The following is a 21,704-nucleotide window of genomic DNA, read 5'->3' on the forward strand; positions in this document are numbered from 1 at the left end:
AAAACACAGTTGATGGACAGAATGTAGAACAATGTCATACATTCACCCCAGTACAAGGATCTGGGCCTAAATCCATCGTTTTTTTGCACTCCACACCACCCTGGGTTAGACACTGGCTATATGCAAATCAGCTCTGACCCTGTGTACCAAGTGTACATGTGAAACCAAAAAAGTTAAGTACACAAACAACATATATTGAATACAGACACAGAGGTTTGTCATAAAATAACAGTTAGGAAGGAAAATGACCAAAATATTGATACTAAATTAATTATAGTGTCTATATATAATCCTAGGCACTAATTGTTGGTTCAAGGAATTGAAAAAAGTTCCAGCCCAGAAGGTGTTAACTGCAAGTTGAGCCCTGGAGGGGTTGATTCCTTTGAATCCCCAAGACACTTGGGGTGGGACTTTTCTTCTTTGGGCTGGGGAAGGCAGCGTTGCTCCTGCAGCTCCCCCTGCCCCTCCTTCAACAATTGAGGGCGACCCCCCTCCTCTGGAGGCCACCAACACCCAAAACAGCCTATTTCCTAATGCCTTGCAAGGCATTCTGGGGCGCTTCATGCCGATTTGCATGCATAGGGGATGAGCGGCTCTCCCGCTGTGCCGGGGAGAGCCGCGATGTGTGCCCCTTGTCGCTGTGGACATTCGCAGGAGGGTCCGGCCCCACCCGGACCCCCAAGTGAGCTCAGGTAGCCCACCCCAGCCGATCCGCAGATTTTTAGGGGCCCGGTCCTACCCGGGCCACTGGCACCTCCTTTCGCTCTTCTTGGGGGTCCCGGTCCCGTCCGGGACCCCGTGTGCCCTATCGTTGGAGGGCAGCCTGGGGAGCCCACCTCCGGCTGCCCCTTCGGCTCCCCACCCGGCCAGCACCCTTGCGTGCTGCCGCTTGGAGCAGGCCACTCCGTTCTGGTCTGCTCACTCTGGCGGGCAGACGCGCGAGGCTTCTCCGGCCCTCGGGGGAATGAGGCTGCACTCCTCCTCTGTGTCGGGGCCCGGGGATGGGGTCCTGGGCCCCGGATACCTTCGGGGGAGTGCTGCGGCGCTCCCCCACCTCCGCCTCACTTTGGGGCCCGGGGATGGGGTCCCGGGCCCCAGACATCTTTGGGGGGGCATGACGGCGCTCCCCTGCGTCCCGCTTCGGCGGGGGGCCAGGGTGGGCTCCTGGCGCCCCATGGTGGCAGTTTTCACGGGGGGGCACGATGGCGCTCCCCCGCCCCCTTACTTCACATCACCGGGTGCCAGGGTGGGCTCCTGGCCCCCTTCGGGCATCTTCACGGGGGGCGCAACGGCGCCCCCCGGCTTTGCTTCTTCCTGTGGCAGACCCCGGGACCTGACCCACCCCGGGGGCATGATTGCGACTGGCGGCGGAGCCCCACGTGCTTCGTCGTTGGTCCCAGGCGGGGTCAAAGGTCGCCTACCTTCTCGGGGGCATATCTCGGCCTCCTGGAGTCCGATTTGCCCCATGTTCGCGTCTTCTCGCTCCTGGTGGCGTCCCCCAGCCACTGGGAGCACTCTTCTTCATTCTCCGGGTCTCCAAGAGGGTGCATTCTGCAGAGAGTGGTTTTCGCTTGCTCCCTGCGCCTCTCCCTGCGCAGAGGCCTTTTCTTCTGCGCCTCGGTCCTGGGCTCTTCTTCTGGCGCTGTTAGGGGCCTGGGGGGCAGTGTGGGGTGTCCTCCTTCCAACTGCCCATTGCACCAGGCTCCAGCACCTTTCGCCTCAGCAGACCAGACCCCAGAGAGAGCTTCTCTTCCTGTGCAAGTACTTTTTAAATGTTGACTAGGGGGCTGGCAGGAAGTCTCTGTGTGTCCTATCACACAGCGACACATCACTTCCCTGCCCCTGCTCCCTCCTTCTTGCCCAGCCCCTGGGTTTGTTCAAAAATGGCGTCGTCCAGTGTCTCTGGCCACATGGCTTCTGAAACCCAACTCCTTCCCCCTCACTGTGGTTAAGCTTGGTGCCTGGCACCCTGCGACAGAAGTTGATAGATTGGCTTGTAGCTTCACCTATCTTTTCTCCTTGGAGGGAAGATCTTCGCTCTGGGAAGAAAGGTAATTAATCTAACCTGCCATGGCCAGACCCCAGCTAGGGACTCGGAGAAATATGACATTTCCGGACAACCCAAAAGCAGTACAAATATGACTTTGGACTCTGCAGAATACTCATTTTCACATCTGCTACACCGGACATCAGTGCGTGTCTGGAATCTGTAGGCTTTGTGGAAGTCATTTTAGCCATGGGCCCCACATCCCCATAGCGAAATAATGAAGTGAAAACACATTAAGACACACTGACTTTCCCTGGCATGTTCCTTTCCAGGGTATAAAGTCTATTCCATGTCACCACCCAATTCTGCCTAAGTCCTGCCACACCATTCACTCTGTAGCTGCTCCTGGACTGCGCACACTAGGAATCTCTCCTGCGCAGCCCCTACACGTGTGCACAGGCATGTACACCCATGTCTGCATGTAACCAGCACAGTGTCCCATACTCCAGCTGCTGCGCAGCGGCCTAGTCAAGCTAGGAGTACACTAGCTAAATCTCAATGCAGTCTCCTTCATTATGAGTTTACTGTGGTTGAGTCCTAGATTATGAGGCTCCCCCACAGTAAAAGCTCAACAATTAGGTGCTCAAAAAGCAAATAATCCGGGCGGCCCATAGTGTCAGAACCACCTTCTAACACACGCCGTACCCTGCTGATTCCTACAGGGAAGAAGTAGCCACTCTACATGGGTATACCTTCCGTAGTCAGCGATAACTAGTTATAAGGGGTTCTGACCAAACCCCCCTTACTCACCAGTTATCCGCTCAGACCACCTGCTTCTCCCATCCATGAAATCTCCACCCATGACAGGGATCCCAGACTACCCTAAGAACCCTCCAGGCTCTAGGTTAGATACCTCCAGGTCACTCATGATGTACATGAACTCAGCCTAACAAGGCCCACCTTTGCCCTTGGGCAGGCAACACTATGCCTACCCCTTCTCTGGACAAAGGGTACAGTGCCTCATCACTGATGCGATCTCCCGGGATAGGTCTACCTCCCATCCCCGGGTCACTAGCTGGTCTCCCTTCCAGAGTTTGTTCCAACCAGGACCCTCTCTCCATTTTGGTCCTTGCACCCTAAAGATGCAACTTCTCTGGACCCTCACCCTCAGCCTGCAGCTGAGGTCATTTTGCTGCCACCACCCTTTCGGGATGACTGGCTTCCCTAAAGAAAGCACAGCCACTCAGGCTTTTCCCACACAGAAAAGCTCCTCTGATCACTAGCCTGACTCCAAAAATAGGACCTCAGACCGGTCTCACTACCACACAGGCAGTGCTAGGGAGGAACACTGAGGGTGCCTTGTCAGACCCCCTACAGCTCATTCCCCCCGTCAGTAGCTCCACACGGAAACTACCCCGGGAACCTAGACCCCTTTCTTGTTCTCCGCTGTGAGAACAGGGCCTATGCACCCTTCCCGCCGAGAGGCGTGCTCCCCTCCCGGAGTACCCTTAGAGAGCCTGTGAGCCCCCAGTTAGCTAGAACCAGGCCCACTTCTCATGGCTCTCCCCGGTCTCCCGGCAGCGCCTTGGGAGACTGTCCAGGGACCTACAAGGTCCCTGGATGGCCGGCACCACCCCTTCTGAAGAGCAGGGTCCCTTTACTTAGGATAGGCCCCACCTGCCTTCAGGGTTGTACTACCACTCTCAGCCAGGGACCCTAAAGATCCCGGGGAGGCCTGCACCACCCCTTCGCGTAGCACAGGGTCCCTTCACTTAAGATAGACTCCACCTGTGGTCATGGTGGTACTACCTTGCAGAAGTTCACCTCCTGCCTCGAGCTAGGGGAACACCCCCATGCTCCTGGTCCTTGGGTCCAAGTCCCACAGGACCTACCTGACTGGTTACCGGCTAGGCATCGCCCCAGCCACCACCTCAGGTTCCCTCTACCAGCTCCTGGGGTTCAAGTCCCACAGAAACTACCGGAATGGTCACCGACCACCACTAACCTTTCAACTGGAAACTAGGGAGCACATCACCCACCACTCATATCTCCACTGGGTCAGTTACCTAGCCCACCTAGGGTACCTAGGGGCTACCACTACACACCATCACTCAAGAACTACCCTCTTTTGGGGCCACCCACTACCAGGGGCCACCTATCATGAGTTGCTCACCTCCCCACCAGTTAACCTTTGGGACCTGCCGGATACTCAACTCTACCACACCCTCCTCCCACTGTGGGAAAAGTTTGTTGGGGTCCCCCACCATGGGAACCCCTGGGGTGTTACTACCCGGGGTGAAGAAACCTCCTGCCCCACCCTTCCAGTGGTTTTGGCTTTCGCCAATAGCAAGAAACTTTCAGCGGGGGAATGATATCTGGGGTGCCTTCTGTGGAAACCCTCCCTGCTCATAAAAAGCGTGGGAACCTCCCAGGACCCCTTTTTCTCCTGACCCCCATATAGGTCCATCCACCCCTACACCCCCCTCTGGGATGTAGGTATCAGCTGCTGTCCCTATCTCTTGAGGAGACACCCTCCTCATGCAGGTGTAGTGCGTGTAGTGTTAGGGTTCAAAGGAGTACAATATGGTTTAGAACATTTGTTTGTAATCCTTTCCTGGAAAGCACCATCCCGCTAGCACATGATAATCAACATAACGCAGTCATTTCAATACAGTTTACATTTAAACCATAATATCTTCACATGACACATATGGGCGCGGGGCTTCACAGATGATCACAGGATTAAGTAAATACAGTCAGACACTCTAGCAGGAGTGTCTAACCACTTAAATCCACTTTGCTTATGACATCACCTTAAACCAGTACTTCAGATGGAACATCAGTCTCTTGAAAAGAAATAACCATTAATAAATGCATGTCAGTGCCATTACACTTTTCACCTCCAGTGGATGCCCTTCTGCAGACATCCCCATCTCAGCCCTTCACTCCTTGATGCAATTGTCAAAACACCCTCAGCTGAAAAATAAAAGTTCCAGCCCAGAAGGTGTTAACTGCAAGTTGTGCCCTGGAGGGGTTGATTCCTTTGAATCCCCAAGACACTTGGGTGGGACTTTTCTTCTTTGGGTTGAGGAAGGCAGCGTTGCACCTGCAGCTCCCCCTGCCCCTCCTTCAACAATTGAGGGTGACCCCCTCCTCTGGGGGCCACCAACACCTAAAACAGCCTTGCAAGGCATTCTGGGGTGCTTCATGCCGATTTCCATGCATAGGGGATGAGCGTCTCTCCCGCTGTGCCGGGGAGAGCCGCGATGTGTGCCCCTCGTTGCTGCGGGAGGGTTCGGTCCCACCTGGACCCCCAGGTGAGCTCAGGGAGCCCACCCGCAGCCGATCTGCGGATTTTCTGGGGCCCGGTCCTACCCGGCCCCTGGCACCACCTTTCGCTCTTCTTGGGGATCCCGGTCCCCTCCGTGTGCCCAATCGTTGGAGGGCAGCCTGGGGAGCCCACCTCCGGCTGCCCCCGTCGGCTCCCCACCTAGCCAGCACCCTCACGTGCTGCCGCTTGGAGCAGGCCACTCCGTTCTGGTCTGCCCACTCTGGCGGGCAGACGCGCGAGGCTTCTCCGGCACTCAGGGGAGTGCGGCTGCACTCCCCCGGCCTCCTCCTCTGTGTCCGGGCCCGGGGATGGGGTCCTGGGCCCCGGATACCTTCGGGGGAGTGCTGCGGCACTCCCCTCCTCAGCCTCACTTCGGGGCCCCAGACATCTTTGGTGGGGCATGACGGCGCTCCCCAGCATCCCGTTTCAGCGGGGGGCAAGGGTGGGCTCCTGGCGCCCCATGGGGGCAGTTTTCACGGGGGCACGATGGCGCTCCCCTGCCCCCTTACTTCACATCACCGGTTGCCAGGGTGGGCTCCTTGCGCCCTTCGGGCATCTTCACGGGGGGCGCAACGGCGCCCCCCGGCTTTGCTTCTTCCTGTGGCAGCCCCCGGGACCTGACCCACCCCGGGGGCATGATTGCGACTGGCGGGGGAGCCCCACGCGCTTCGTCGTCGGTCCCAGGTGGGGTCAAAGGTCGCCTACCTTCTCGGGGGCATATCTCGGCCCCCTGGAGTCAGATTTGCCCCATGTTCGCGTCTTCTCGCTCCTGGTGGCGTCCCCCAGCCACTGGGAGCACTCTCCTTCGTTCTCCGGGTCTCCAAGAGGGTGCATTCGGCAGAGAGCGGTTTTCACTTGCTCCCTGCGCCTCTCCCTGCGCAGAGGCCTCTTCTTCTGCGCCCCGGTCCTGGGCTCTTCTTCTGGCGCTGTTAGGGGCAGGGGGGGCAGTGTGGGTTGTCCTCCTTCCAACTGCCCATTGCACCAGGCTCCAGCACCTTTCGCCTCAGCAGACCACACCCCAGAGAAAGCTTCTCTTCCTGTGCAAGTACTTTTTAAATGTTGAGTAGGGGGCTGGCAGGAAGTCTCTGTGTGTCCTATCACACAGCGACACATCACTTCCCTGCCCCTGCTCCCTCCTTCTTGCCCAGCCCCTGGGTTTGTTCAAAAATGGCATCGTCCAGTGTCTGAAACCCAACTCCTTCCCTCCTTACTGCCTTCTCTCCTGAGTGCAAACTGGTGCCTGGCACCCAGCGACAGCAGTTGATGAATTGGCTTTTAGCTTCACCTATCTTTTCTCCTTAGAGGGAAGATCTTCGCTCTGGGAAGAAAGGTAATTAATCTAACCTGCCATGGCCAGACCCCAGCTAGGGACTCGGAGAAATATGACATTTCCGGACGACCCAAAAGCAGTACAAATATGACTTTGGACTCTGCAGAATACTCATTTTCACATCTGCTACACTGGACATTAGTGCGTGTCTGGAATCTGTAGGCTTTGTGGAAGTCATTTTAGCCATGGGCCCCACATCCCCATAGCGAAATAATGAAGTGAAAACACATTAAAACACACTGACTTTCCCTGGCATGTTCCTTTCCAGTGTATTAAGCCTATTCCATGTCCCACCCAATTCTGCCTAAGTCCTGCCACACCATTCATTCTGTAGCTGCTTCTGGACTGCACACGCTAGTAATCTCCCCTGTGCAGCCCCTACACGTGCGAACACGCATGTACACCCATGTCTGCATGTTACCAGCACAGTGTCCCATACTCCAGCTGCTGCGCAGCGGCCTAGTCAAGCCAAGGGTACACCAGCCAAATCTTCATGCAGTCTCCTTCATTATGAGTTCACTGTGGTTGAGTCCCAGATTATGAGGCTCCCCCACAGTAAAAGCTCAAGAATTAGGTGCTCAAAAAGTAAAAAACTCCGGGCGGCCCATAGTGTCAGAACCACCTTCTAACACCCATCGACTACTCCCCCTCTTGCCACAACTGATGCATATAGATTAATGTGGCTTTGTGCTAGGTCGAAGCACATCCCTTAACATTAGGCGATTATATCATGTGCTGACTACCACACCCTCGGACCATCCCAGAGCAGGGTGCTTCTCCCTAGACCCGAGGCAAGCTTTTGATACTCTCATTTGGAACTATATGCTGGCTACCCTAAGAGATTTGGTATCCTGCATGCGTATATCAGCTTGGTTAAATTGCTATACACCGCGCCCACAGACAGTGCCTGCACAGGAGCCCACATAACCCAGTCCTATCCATTGGGTCACAGTACGCGCAAAGGCTGTCCGCTTTCGCCACTTCTATTTGTATTTGCACTTGCACCTGCAACATTACCCATTAGACTCCGAAAAGAGGCAGCAGAACATGGCATCAAGACCGGCAAAGACACGCACACCCTCTCATTATGCACAGATGAACCTATTCTATATCTTGACTACCTCCAGAGCGGGCTCAGACCCATCCCGCCGGGATGCCCCCGGGTAAGCTGAGCGCGTTACAAGTTTCATATAATAATCCCACGCATTTTCACCCAGTTTCAAAGCATTTCAGGCCTCACCATCAATGAGTACAAACCTTTTGCTTTTTACTTCCACGCCAGGAACAAGTAAAACCCGTCGATTTCGGCACCTGGGAACTCCCAATTGCGACAACTATTTTAAAATACCTAGTTATACAAATATACAAGGGTACGCAGGAGCTACTGGATGGCAACCTCGTACAAGCAACCAGGGCGCTCAAACCTCCAATAATTTTTGGGACTTCACTACCACTCTCAGAGGCGGGTAGAGTTGCCATTACAAAAATGGTTATGCTTCTGAGAATGCTCTATTACTTTACTAACTTGCCAATTGTGATCCCAGCTGATATCCTTAAAACCCTGAATACACTCTTGCTAGAACTAATATGGGGAAAGGGCTCTCGAGACTCCTGCTGGGAGCAGACAAGGGGGGCATGGGAGTCCCAGATTTCAAGGCATATTGCTATGCGAGTCAGCTGCAGTGGTTATCCTACTGGACTGCAGGTCACAACCTCCATGAGATAGGGATGACTCAGAAAACATTGGAGCAAGGCACCCTTCACACTCTGTTGCTACCGTAAGGGCGGACCCAGCCACGGCGCCCACCTGACTGAGTAGCCTTTACTTATTGGAAAAGGGCACTGCAATATACCAATCAGTTACAGCCTTATGCCCCAATGTCCCATTGATAGGGATCCCCACACCCACAAAAGTAATCAATGCCAGAAGCATTTCTGGACACAGGGAGTGAACACTGTGGGGATGCAGTTCGGGAGAAGAATATTACTTGATCATGAAAACTTCACCAGACAACAAGCTTCCTTTATATTCTGCATGCTAGCATTAGCAGAAATATTAAACTGAATTGGCCGCCAGACAATAAAGAACCCCCTACACACGAATTAGGACATACACTATATCTCATGGGTAGGGGGCGTCACCTGATTCGGTAGCTATACAGCGGTATTCGTTGCCATGTGGCAATCTCCCTGGTGGCGTTGAAAGAAAAATGGTATGCCCACATTGGGTGGGAACTGTCAGACAAGGAATGGGACTTCCTCCTTGAATATCCCAAGAGGGTATTCCGTAATGCCAAATTTAAATTGATCCAATACATGGTGCTGCATGGGGCATATCTCACACTGCACTACTTAAATAAATATACCCAGAGGTGACAGACTACAGTCCACGGTGTTTTGCACATGCAGCCGACCTGCTGCACATGTTGTGGGCCTGCCCGCGCTTGGCTACCTTCTAGGTCGCCGTTATAAGGGCACTAGAGATGGTAACGGGTATGGCTGAAGGGGACACAGCGGAATACTGCATACTGGGGCTGCGACATAACCAATAGTAACAAAGTCCAAACCCGATTTGCTAATCTTGCCCTGATATGGAGGTGAAGAACTTGGGAGTATGGATAGACTCCAAATTTTCCTTCTAGATTCAGATTAAGAGAGTAGCAGGCAGGTGTTTTGGAATCCCTAGAATATTGAGGAAAACCCTAGATATTCTACCACTACCAAAAACCATGACCGTGACCCACTTGTCACAGCCAGATTAGACTATGGAAATATGGTGTACCTAGGTGCAACCAAAACGGGACTTCAGAAGTTGCAATCCGTCGGAATGCAGCAGCCCGCCTGGCTTTAAATCTCCCAAGACGGCATCCGCGAAGAATGCACTGGATACATTACATTGGCTGCCCATCCAGAAACGGATCACATTCAAGACACTATGCACCGGACATCGTATTTTGCAGGGTAGAAGCCCTATGTACACGTAATCTCATAACCCCTTACAATACAGAAAGACACTTGAGGTCTACTGTGAAATATCTGGTGACAGTCCTGAGGATAAGAAAATCACGAATGGGGCCCGCTCTTTTGCCTACTTGGCAATAAAAAGCTGGAACTCCCTTCCCTTGTCTCTGCGGGAAGAACCATCAGAAAGACTCTACTGAAAAAAATTGAAAACATGGCTCTTTACACAATAGGAAATAACTGCGAGAGATATCAATTCCCGGAGTTGTAGGAAGCTCTGATAGCGCGGGGACACACCATTGGGTGTAACCAGGCGCTCTATAAATGTATACATAACATACTTGCAAAAAGATCCCTTACCATGAGTTGGAAATCCACAGTGCCTCCTGCGGCGCTCTACTGGCATGAGGAGGTGGTCAGATGGGGAAGAGCCGAAAGCATGGTGATAAGGAGAGAAGAAAGCAGGGGCCTGCCGTCAATCTCTCTGGAGTGGGATGCTATGCTGGAACATTTTATAACCTCAGAACCCCCACAAACATGATACACAATAGGGTATAATTATATAGTTCACTCCAAAGTTGGATGTACAGAGACAGCGCCACCCTAAACAAAAATAATACTACTGGAGGACACGCACAACTGCAGGAAATGTAGACAAGACTATAAGTGCAAATCTGTCAGAAATGCACATCTCGTTGCCCTGCACGAGGGAAGGAGTGGGTCAGAGGGGGTGAGAAGGGTGTAATATAAATGGTCAGACCAGGGAGGAGGGGTTGGAAATGTTAGTTCGACATGTAGATTGTAACTTTACCTACTCTGTCACTACTGTTATTATGATATCTATTCTGGTAACCATGAGTTGTCTTGAGGTTTCACTTGTTGCAGTATTCACAGGAGATCGGGGTTGGTCATCTCAATAAAGATCAATAATATGCTCCCTGCAACTGTATATGTGAAGACATATCAAGATGTTAACTATGAAAATCAATACATTTTATTTTTTTTAAAAAGGGATTTAAAACACTTGCTACATAATCGATCATCAGCAGCATAATTTGAAGATTTTAACAAAAAGCTTCATAAACGGATCAAATGTTGCTAAAAAATCATGAATGTGTTGCTGCACAGTGAAAGGCCTTCCCATAGGCTTACTCGCCACTAATGAGGTGAAACCTTTTCCCACACAGTGTTACTGTGTGCACAAAAATTCAAAATAATGAAGTAATACTACCCTGCAATACACTGTAAAATGTAGTCAACCCGGCTGCATAATTTGGTCCTCCCCTGTTGCATACTTCCAGATTACCTAATTATAGCGCTGCTGCTCTTAGGGTCCTAAACTGATAGGAGAGAGAAGGGTGAGGTGGAGAGAAGCAAAGGTGAAGCAGGAATATGGGAGGGCAACAGAGGTAATAAGGAGGAGGCAAAGGCAAGAGGGAGGATATTGAGAACAAACTGAAGATGGTAATGGGGAGAGAAGGAGAGCAAGTTGGAAAGACAGAGAAGAGTGAGAGGAGTGCGAGGAACAGAGGAAAGGGTGAGGAGAAGAGAGAAGAGTGAGATGGAGAGAGAAGCGTGAGGTGGATAGAGAAGGGTGATGTGGAAGTAGAAGGGTGAAGTAAGTGACGAGCAGTGAGTAGTTTGCGAGGTCAGTAGAGAGAGAAAGTTGGATATGGTGGAAAGAGAGGAGGGAGAGGTGAGGGATATGAAAGGGAAATAGAGAAATTGAAGGGACATACGGAAACAGATAGCTATGGTGGAGCGAGAGTAGGATGATGTAAAGAGAGAAGAGAGTGGGGTGGGAGGAAGTAGAGGGTGAAGTGAGCGGAACAGCAAGGTGAAGTGGAGAGAAAGGAGGGCGAGTTGGAGAGAGCAGAAGATATCAAACCTATAGGTTCAAACCTTTAGAAATGCACAGTTAAAACTAGTAGTCAGAACCCGGCAGTAGGTATGGTATGGAGTTCACACCTGTGCAAGGCCATCCAACATGCACAGACCCAGCTCTCAGACACCTGGGAGTCTCTGGACAGCCCACTTATCTTTATGGCCTACCCATTTGTTGGAAAGTGGGTTATAAGTAGTGGTAAATATATACCTACCATTAGCAATAAGACCACTAACACAACAGCTTGGCTGTTAGCAGACAGGCTTAACTTCAAAGACAGGTATGTAAAGCATTTAAAAACACCAATTCAGTAAATAATGAAGACACCACACGCAATAAAAATCCAACACAAATTTATAAAAATAGGATATATATTTATCTTTAAAATGACACCAAAAAGAAATGAAATGCTATGTAGGGAACCGGCGATATGTATTTTTTTAGATTTAGCACTATATAGCACATAGAAGCACATAGAAACCAGTTTCAAGCTGACCGTGATGGAGCCCTGTGCGGCTACCCCTTGCAGTATGTCTCGGTCAAAGTATTTACCTACAGACTTATAAACTTTTCTGGAGCTTTCCTTCCTGGGATCCTTCGAAGCTCACAGCCAGTCTGGATTCGGCGAGGGTTCGCCGGCTTGCCTTGTGACGAGCTACCGGTCAAACTTATGGAAGTCAGACCCCCAGCATCCAGCCCGGCTCGCGGTCAAAGGTGGGCAGCTTGATTCTCACGGTTGGTCCCAGTCACCTCTCCTACATTCGAACGTAGGAACGTTTGCAGAGCTTTTTCTTGCGGGGTCCCTCGATGCTCTTCTCCAGGCCGTATTCGGTGAGGGTTCACCAGCTTGGGTTTCAGCAAACTCCTGGTCAAAATCTGGAAGTTGGACCTCTGAGGCTTTTTAGCGGGATGAACCTGAACGGCAGGCTAGCTCGCGGTTGAGCGTCGCTGACTTGGCTGGCCAAGTCAAGTTGGTCCCCTTATGGACCTTTTTTCCAAAGTTGCTCCAAAGTTCTGAAACTTCTTCCTGAAGTTCCTTTGAGAGTCCCAAAGTGTCCAAAACTTACTCCAAAGGTCTGGAAGCTCCAAGATGGTCCTAGAAAGTTTGGGACTTCACTTCCCACAATCCACTTGGACCAAACCCTTACAAATCCACTGGTAGTACTCCAGACTGGGGCTTCTTGGTGATGATGGTCCAGGTGAGCTCTGTTACCTGTAAGCTTGCAGGGAGTGCTCTTTGGTCCTTTTGAAGCAGTTTTGATCCACAGGGCTGGTATTCCAGTCTGTGTAGCAGGCGCAGTCAGTCAGAGTGCTGAGCAATGTTGGTGCAAATCAAACTTTCATCATGGATCCTTCTTTCTAAGTTTCAAGCAGTAGATCTGAGAGGCTCTACTCCTCTTAGATACTTATTCCAAGTTCTCTGAGTCAAGCAGGAGGGCACTTCTGTCCAATGAGGTGCAGGGCAATACTCCAGGGTATGACCATATCCTCCAAGGTGTGGCACTATGACCCACAGAGGGAGAAGAGCTGGCTAGACACACCTCCAGGATGGTTAATCTACAATGTCTCCCCCCCTTGCATCTGCTCATTCCTTCCTTAATCCTACCATCTGGCTAGGTTCAAAGATTAGGGGTGTAAATAAAACTGGCCTCTCCTGCCTGTCATCTTCTATTGAAGAATATTGTTTAAGACCCCTCCCCTTGGCTCTGGCATTCCTATGCCCAGTACCTTCTCCTCCCAGCAGGGCTCCCTAACTCCAGGTGTCATTTATCACCTCTTCAAAGCAGTCTGGCTAATCCACTTAGCTCTGGCCAATCAGGTCAGGGCACCAGAAGGCTGAATGTTGGCTTATAGACAAGAAAGTCTTATAATTTCGTGTCAATACATTTTAGGCTAAATTAAACAATAGCATATTGTTGGATTTATCAATACGATTCTACTAAGTCCTTGAATTATATTTTTATGCCACCCCTATATTTAGTTATTAATGTGTCCCTCCAGAGGATCAGAGATTGGCCAACATCATAGTCATTCATAAAGCGGGCAAGCCTACTAACCAGTGCTCATCTTATCGGCCCATTTCTTTGCTCAACTGCATAGCCAAAATCCTTGCGAAGGTCCTTGCCACTCGTTTGCTCCGGGTTGTCACCTGCCTGGTAAACCCGAATCAGTCCGGGTTTATGCCGGTGAGGAATATCCCCCTCAACCTTTTTAGGCTCCATGGTGTGCTATGCCGGGTAGATACCATCAGGGAAGATGCTGTTGTGGTATCCCTCGATGCTGCTTATGCATTTGATACCATTGAGTGGTCTTACATGTTCACCGTGTTTCACAAACTGGGTTTTGGCTCTGAATTTACCAAGTGGGTGCAACTTTTGTACCATCAACCGCTTGCGCAGGTGGTCGTCAATAATAGGAAATCTCCAGTGTTTTCTCTCGGTAGGGGTACGAGACAGGGGAGCCCCTTGTCGCCGCTCATCTTCGCCTTGGCCTTGGAGCCTTTGGCGGCATGGATCCGACAGGACTCCGCACTTAGGGGCCTCAAATGGACACCAGGCTGGGAGGACCGTATTTCGTTATAAGCGGACGATATTTTGCTTTATTTGGCATCCCCAACAGTGTCTCTTAACATGGTCCTGGATATCTTTCATGTATTTGGAAGGTTCGCAGGATACAAAATTAATTGGTCCAAATCTGTGCTTTATATGCTATATTGGCAGCGGCCTTCACTTCCTCTGGGTTGTCAGTTGGCTGAGGTGGCGAAGGGCTTTAAATACATGGGGATCTAGGTTTCAAATACTTAACCAGATTCAATAATAAGAATCTTCGACTGCCGTTGCTACGTCATAAATCTGATATCCAACATTGGAGGTCACTTCCGTTGACTCTTCTGAGATGCCCAGACCTATTTAAGATAATGCCCCTTCCCAGACTTCTACATGCACTACAGAACACCCCACTCCCAGTTGCTTCATGGTATTTCAGGGAAATTGATTGTCATGTTTGAGATTTGTTGTGGGAGGGCAAACCTCCCCGCATCGCTACAAGCAAACTTACACTAGGGTGGTGTGACAGGGGCTTTGGGGTCCCGGACATTAGGAGGTATTATTGGGCCTCACAGCTCATAGCAATCAATCAATGTAGCTATAGATCGCAAGATCACCCGGCCTTTTGGATAGATAGGTGGCTCCTTCCTGGGGGTGGTTTCTAGGGCGCATTATATATTCGGTCATTGAAGCCCACCCTGCCCGGCCCAACTGGTCATGCCGTACAAGTGTGAAAAGAGGTGAACCGGAGCCTGGGCTGGGAGGGTAAGCTCGCACAAGCCACGCCACTCTGGCACTGTGACATGTTGGGTCGGCCGTCCCGCTCCAAGGGTTTTGATAAATGGGACATCATTAGTATCTCCAGGGTGGGGGATGTAGGAAGGTGGATATCTGACTATGGTTACCCCCAAACTTTTTGCCTGATGTTTAGCTGGTTTTTGACTTAGTTGGCCTGGGATCCTGCTATTCAGGGCCCCAGGCTAATTGCTCTCCTTAAAATCGACTCCATGTACCTTAGGTGCATACACAATTGGAACTGGTTCACCTTATAGGCCCCTGTAACAGTGTACCATAGGCACCCAGGGCATAGGTGTAGCCAAGGCCTACCAGGGGCTGCAGCATGTATTGTGCCACCCCTGGCCTGGCCTCCATATTTGACACAACTGGCTGAACACTCAGCTGGGGTAAGTTGGTGTAATCACCTCTTACTTAGATATAGTATATCTATATCTAACCTAACTGGACACATAGTAACCTATAAGTCACTCCTATGGCAGGCCTTAACAATCCTGGAGGCAGAGTGCTTGGTTTTATGTGAGATGGTGCTCTAGCATGAGCTGAGCCTGTCTGCAGCTGTCGGGAACAACTCCCTTAGCTGTTCCGGGATATTGCCATACCATATACTCTTAAGTGCATTATAATCCTCACAGTTATATGCTAACTTTGGTTTGGCTTTATCAAAACATGTCGAGTAAGATGTCATACGATTTGGAATACTATCCCCTCGACAGTTCTGTCGACGGGGATAGCATTCCACCCTTCTAGAGGGACACGACATGTACATAACCTGAACCCCGGTTAAAGTTAACCAGAGCCTCAGCATCACAAAATGGATGCTGCCACCACAGACACAAGTCTAACCTCCTGCTGCTGGGAGTCCTTCCAGCGAGGGAGGCTTGGACAAAGGGTTTCCTGCCTTGGGAGGTGCGAGAACCACCCCAGACAGGATTTTGTGTATTGGGTAGGACAGGGCTGAATAGAATCAGACATGCCCGGGGCACACAAGGTGTCCTCGTGCAAAAGCCAGTCCAAACCGGTCCTGGGGCTTTCCAGCTCCAGTCCTGGCACGGAGCTGGACAAAGGAAAGGGGGTGTAACCGCCCCCTTCCTGGTCCCACCCAGAGGAGGGACCTAGCAGGTGATCCACCCCTCAGATTGGGAATAAGAGTGGGAGCAGTGCCATAGCACATCAGATCATCCTGAAATCAACTTGAAACAAAGAAGAAGACTGGACTTCGACATTCTGCTGCACAGAAGACTGAAGAGCATCTCCCTTGTGGCCTAGGAGTGGCCACACTGTGAACACAGGCACCATCCAGCAACTAGACGTCTGCTTTGCCGCCGCCTCTTGCCGGAGCCCGAGCCCAGAGCCTGATGAGACCCAGACTCCCAGACTCCGCACAGCCCGATCCACAGTCCTTGCAAAGAAGGGACCCGTGGAGGCACCGAGAGACGTGGGACCGGACATCTCGAAAGACCCCTGAGAAGCTGACTGCGCAGCACCCGAGGCACCCTCGATGCTGTGCTTTGGGGTTTGAGAAGCCCCACAACCGAGCAGCATTTGCACCGAAGATCAGCCCCCCAGCATCTCCACGATCTGCGTGGGGCCCTGTTGCACTTTGCCACTCGACGCGCCGTCCCGGCCACTTGCCATGTGGTCAGCGGCCATCTTGGCGACGAAACCTACAATTTACACTGCGGGTCTGGTTGCTTCAGACTTGCCCTCGCTCCTGTAAAAAGGAGCACCCGCTCTGACCTTGCTGGTCCGAGTGATAAGCTTTCTTCATTTCCTGCGTTGCTTGCATTAGCCAAGGCCTGTTTGCTCCAATCAAGTTGCCGACACCGCCATCAGCTAGAGCGTTTGTTAGACAGCTCGTGATCGACTACTGAACATCCTCGACCTCTTCATGTCCACGTGGCTGAGGAGACAAGCTGCACCTCATCGCCTGTTTGCACCCAACATCATCTGGTTCCAATCTGGTTCCACGGTAGTCACTGGCTAGTGACTTTGAACATTGTCCCCTCTGCTTTCAGGTCTTCACCACTTCAGATCCACCCTTGGATCCACCGGAACTCTCCTCGTCGACCCGCCTGCAGCATCTTCAGCTCCAAGCACCATTGACCTGCGTGATGAAACCCGACACTACTTCGCAACTGTGCACCCGCTTCCTGTGGGTGAGGTAACTCAGCAACGCCGGTGTTCCCACACTGGTACACACCTCTAGTGTATGTGTCTAAAGTTTCATCCTTCTAGGTCACTCGGAAGGTTCCTTAAACAGTAACTTTATAACTTTTACGCACCATTGACATTGCATTGGTGAATGCGTGCACTTTCAGCGCTGCACCCGAGTCCCGCGGGCCTTTCCCGACTTAGTCACTGCTAGTCCCGATCAGCTCCAGCGATTCCCCTGCCCTAGGCCTACTTCCTTTCCGATTGGTGGTACGTATACCACTATTTTAGTATATGGTTCAGGTGGCCCCTAGGGCTCATCCATATTGTGCAACTTTTGTATATTTAAACTGTGTTTTGTTTTAACGCATTTGCTTCTGTGCTCATAAAGAGTATAGGGGATATTTGTAGTAAATAAATATATATATATATATTCAATATATATCTGTGTGGTGTCCTTTCATTTGGTATTCAAGGGGATTGTGTATGGTAAAACAGCTTGCTTCACATGCCTTACTGAGTTTAGCCTAAGACTGCTTTGTCCACGCTACCTTTAGGATAGCTGGTCTATAAGGTTGACTTACAACCAATCATCATAAGGGTTGCTTGGCATGGTACAAGGTGATCACTAGAACTAGTGAGCATCATATACCAGGCCAACTTCTCACAGGGGATCCCTGGAAAACAGGTGACGTAATTCCCCTTTCCCAACTTCAGCATGATTACGAGATGGCCAAATCTGAGCATTTCCGATATCTTCAAATTAGGCATGCCTTGCTCGCTGTTCTCCCAAGGGGTACTGCCCTCCCCGAGTCCTCCCCACTTGAAGACAGGATCCTAGATAGTGATCTCCCTGAAAAAGCTATAACTCTTATTTATAAAAAGCTTATCAACAACATGACAGATCCCATTACCCGTTTGCGCAGTAAATGGGACCATGACGTGGCCAGCTTGGATGATGAAGAGTGGAGGGCAGCGGTGGCCTCCCCCCTTGAGGTGGCCATTTCCTTCCGTCTCCGTCTGGTCCAACTAAAACTTCTCCACAGGACATATTTTTCCGGGGCCTTGCTGGTCCATATGGGCTACACCCAAGATGGTGGCTGTGTGCGCCAATGTGGGCAAGAGGGTACCTTTATCCAGGTTCTTTGGGAGTGTGCAGTGATACAGAAATATTGGGAGAGGGTGGTCCATAATATGGAGGAGGTATTGGGGTTTTAGATTTATTGCAACATTAAACTGGCATTGTTGAATACAGATTTGAACGCCAAGGAGAGAATTTGGGTTGCTCTAGGTTTTATGGTTGCTAAACAGAATATTGCACAATTGTGGCAGGCCCAGAGCCCACCGAAGCCTGTTGATTGGGAAGAGGATATGGACTGGTGCATGGTAACGGAAAAAGCCATCTATGAATCGAAAGGGTGCCCGAAAAAGTGGATGCAGTTCTGGGGGCTGTGGAATGCTTACAGGGGGGACATTTGTGTACCACCAAGGATTAGCGACGATATTGCTGCTGGGGACTGACTGTATTTAGTGAATGTTATCGGCCCTATGTTCTTGAGTGTCATTATTGAGGATGTATTGTTTGAACGATTTCCGCTGGCTCTCTGCCTGTTATTGCCTTGTAATGGTTAGATGCCTTATTTCTGGATAACAAGAGTTAAAACATAATAATAATAATACAAATATATATTGATAAATTCTTGCCATGTTAACCTATGTGGCTGGGGATTTGCAATGGAGGAAATAAACTGGTCAATTTCTTCACCACCGGGGCTCATGAAACATATTTTAGAAGAACCCTGCCTAATCTACAGGGCCCCAGACCCCTGGGACACTTAGGGGAGACTTTAGAGGTTCTGAATATGTAAAGAAATATTGCAGATCCTCACTCCACAGTGCTCCAAGCACAAAAGTCAATTTTGGGACGCACTTCACTACAATGTGGGGAGTGAAATAAGCAGTTTCACTAAACCCAGGGTATATAAAAGTCATTTTTATAAGGTCCTCCTTATAAATGCCCAGCCCCTACGCCTGGGACACCCAGGGGAGACTCTGTGGATACCTAATATGCCCAAATATTGTAGTTTATTAATTTGTAAGTGCCCCAAACACCAAAGTCGAGTTTGAGCACAATTTGCATATTAAAAGTAGTCCTGCAACACAGGGCTGCTTTAAACTGACCTCAGGCCCCAGCAGTGCACTCATGCAAGTGCAGAAAGGGCTGTCAGCCTCTCCACTGCCCTGCCCTATTATATACTAGGGACTTAAAGGTAGTTTTGACCCCCTGCCCTTTTATGTTCTAGGGCCTGTTAGGAGAGGTCATGACAATCATAGGGTTACCCTAACCGATATTGTACCCAAGTGTATGTTGTTGTTTTCACTGTATTGTAAGTGTCTATGCAGCATAGCACTGGCCCTGGGCCTGGTTAGGCAGATGCTATGGACAGTCGAAGTCAGTTACCAATAGCACCTGTCAGAAAAAAATGGGGGGTGCCCAGGGCACAAGGATGACTATGCAACACCAATCTTCTTCATGGCTCACCCAGATCCCAAATCCTGGATCCGGGGCTTCTGCTAACCCAGAATAAATGCCAAATGCTTAATGATTACAACTATGAATAAAGGAGGAAAATTAGACAGTCTGCTCCTAGCAGTTACCATTTATTTTTTCAAATGACCAGTAGAGGGCAACAAATGCTAGGCTATTAGACTTTCTCCGTGCTTCGAATGAGTCCGTGAGATAAGTTAAACGAGTATACATGATATTCATAGCGCTTCATATTGGCATTTAACTTGTTTCTAAGCTCTCTAAATGTTGGCTCGTGGGGAAAACAAGGGGCAAGGACATTAGTTCATTTGCTTTTCTCGGGGTTATGCAATTTGCCGAAGTGAGGAGCCTTGGCCTCCTGGTTCCGCCTGCAACTCAATAACAACGCTACCCGTGATGCGTGACATTTGGCAGGAGAGAGTGTAAAGCATAAGTGGTGGAGCGAGTAAAGGTGATATGTCAATCACAGGCTCATTGTTGTGTGGGTGGCGGTTTCTGACTCTATTCTCTTTGGAAATACCCAGGTCTGTGGCGAGCCATGACGATCGCCTCCTTCCTGTGTTTCAAGAGGCAGCTATAGGATCTCCTCATCCGGCATCTCAACTAGGGGTTCATCAATCGCCCACCTTACAGATTCTCCTCCTCCCCGTTGTCCCTACACCTCCTCCTTATCATTTGTCCTCCCTCGTTCTCAACAACTGTCCTGATCGGACTCTACTCAGCTGTCCTGATTATACTTCCTATTGTGTCATGAACATGTACCGATATAAAGCGCTCTGATACCCAGGGGCCTTGCCAGCGCTATATAAAACTCTTTAATAAATAAATAAATCATGAAGGATGATTTCAAGTATGCTTTGTGAGTTTAAATTCCATTAGTAATGTGAGTGGGGGCAGAGGTCATATCCCGGAAGTAAATAGTGTTTCGGTAAGTGGCCCTCACTCATCACCTATACAATATTGTAGCAGGGATTCTGCTCATACACAGAACTGTGCATAGAGACTTGGAACCTCAGTGAATTTGGGTGTGCCAAAACTCACCTTAGTAGACAAAATCCCCTACCAGACTAGCAATCAGTGTCTCATTGATTCTTCCATACCCCCAATGATTAGACAACTCAGAACATGGAACTTAGAATACCTCAGGCAATGTGGAGCACATGAACACTCTTTCGTTATACACTCATGCTAGTCCAAAATTGGGAGTAAATGAAGACACGTGCAAGTTTGAAATATTTATTTCTAATGCCGTGTTCTCAGGCGCAGTATCTTAGCTAATACAAGCAGACATATTATAAGCAACAAGATTATCAGCATAGTTACTATTCCATAAAATACAAAAGGAGAAAGCATATTAAAATGCTAAATGGAAATAGACTAGATTACACCTAGATTTGACACTCCTTTACTATTAGGTTATTATATATCTACAGAAGGTCTCTTGGGTTTACAAGGGCGGCCCCCTACCTCTGGTCCTAGTAGAAATGGATTACTTCATTTTCTACACCAGCTCTCTGCTTGCGAATGTTCTCCAAAGTGTGTTTTAGCATGCCTGCCCAGTGCATTATTAAACGCGCCAAAATCATAGGTGGCCACAGCTGCATATATGTTATGTCTAGAACGTGCGCTGATCAGACCGAACAACAACCACTGTGTTGAAATAACCTTGAAGGCCTCTGCACGCACTGTTCAGACAAAGCTTACCAAGCCAAGCTGCTAGTATAGAAAAACATATTATTCTCGTGTGAAGCAAAACAGTCCTCTAGACTCTAAACATTTGTAATAATGTATGCAGTGTGCAGAGGCAGCAGAAAGGAAAAATGGTGTTTAAACTTCTAATAAGCTCATGCTAACTTAACACAGTGTAAATGCAATGCTTAACCCCATGACACCCTCCCTTGATCCGAGCACGGATAAGACACAAGGGAAATTTGGAAAGCAGAGTTAAAGAACGTCTGTCAGAAACAAGTTCAAATTGCCACAGGGAAAAAACGTGAACACAATTTGAATGCTTTTCAAATCAAATAATTCCAGCCATGGACACAGTGAAATCAATAGGTCTGTGCAGACAAATTGAAACTGAGAGTAGAGAAAAAAATATATTAAAATAAAAAATCCGATGTCCAACTCTTGACCTCGGTCATGTAAGAAAGAGAAAAGTCATTCA

This window comes from Lissotriton vulgaris, chromosome 5 (genome assembly GCF_964263255.1).
Source record: "Lissotriton vulgaris chromosome 5, aLisVul1.2, whole genome shotgun sequence".
Classification (NCBI taxonomy): Eukaryota; Metazoa; Chordata; class Amphibia; order Caudata; family Salamandridae; genus Lissotriton; species Lissotriton vulgaris.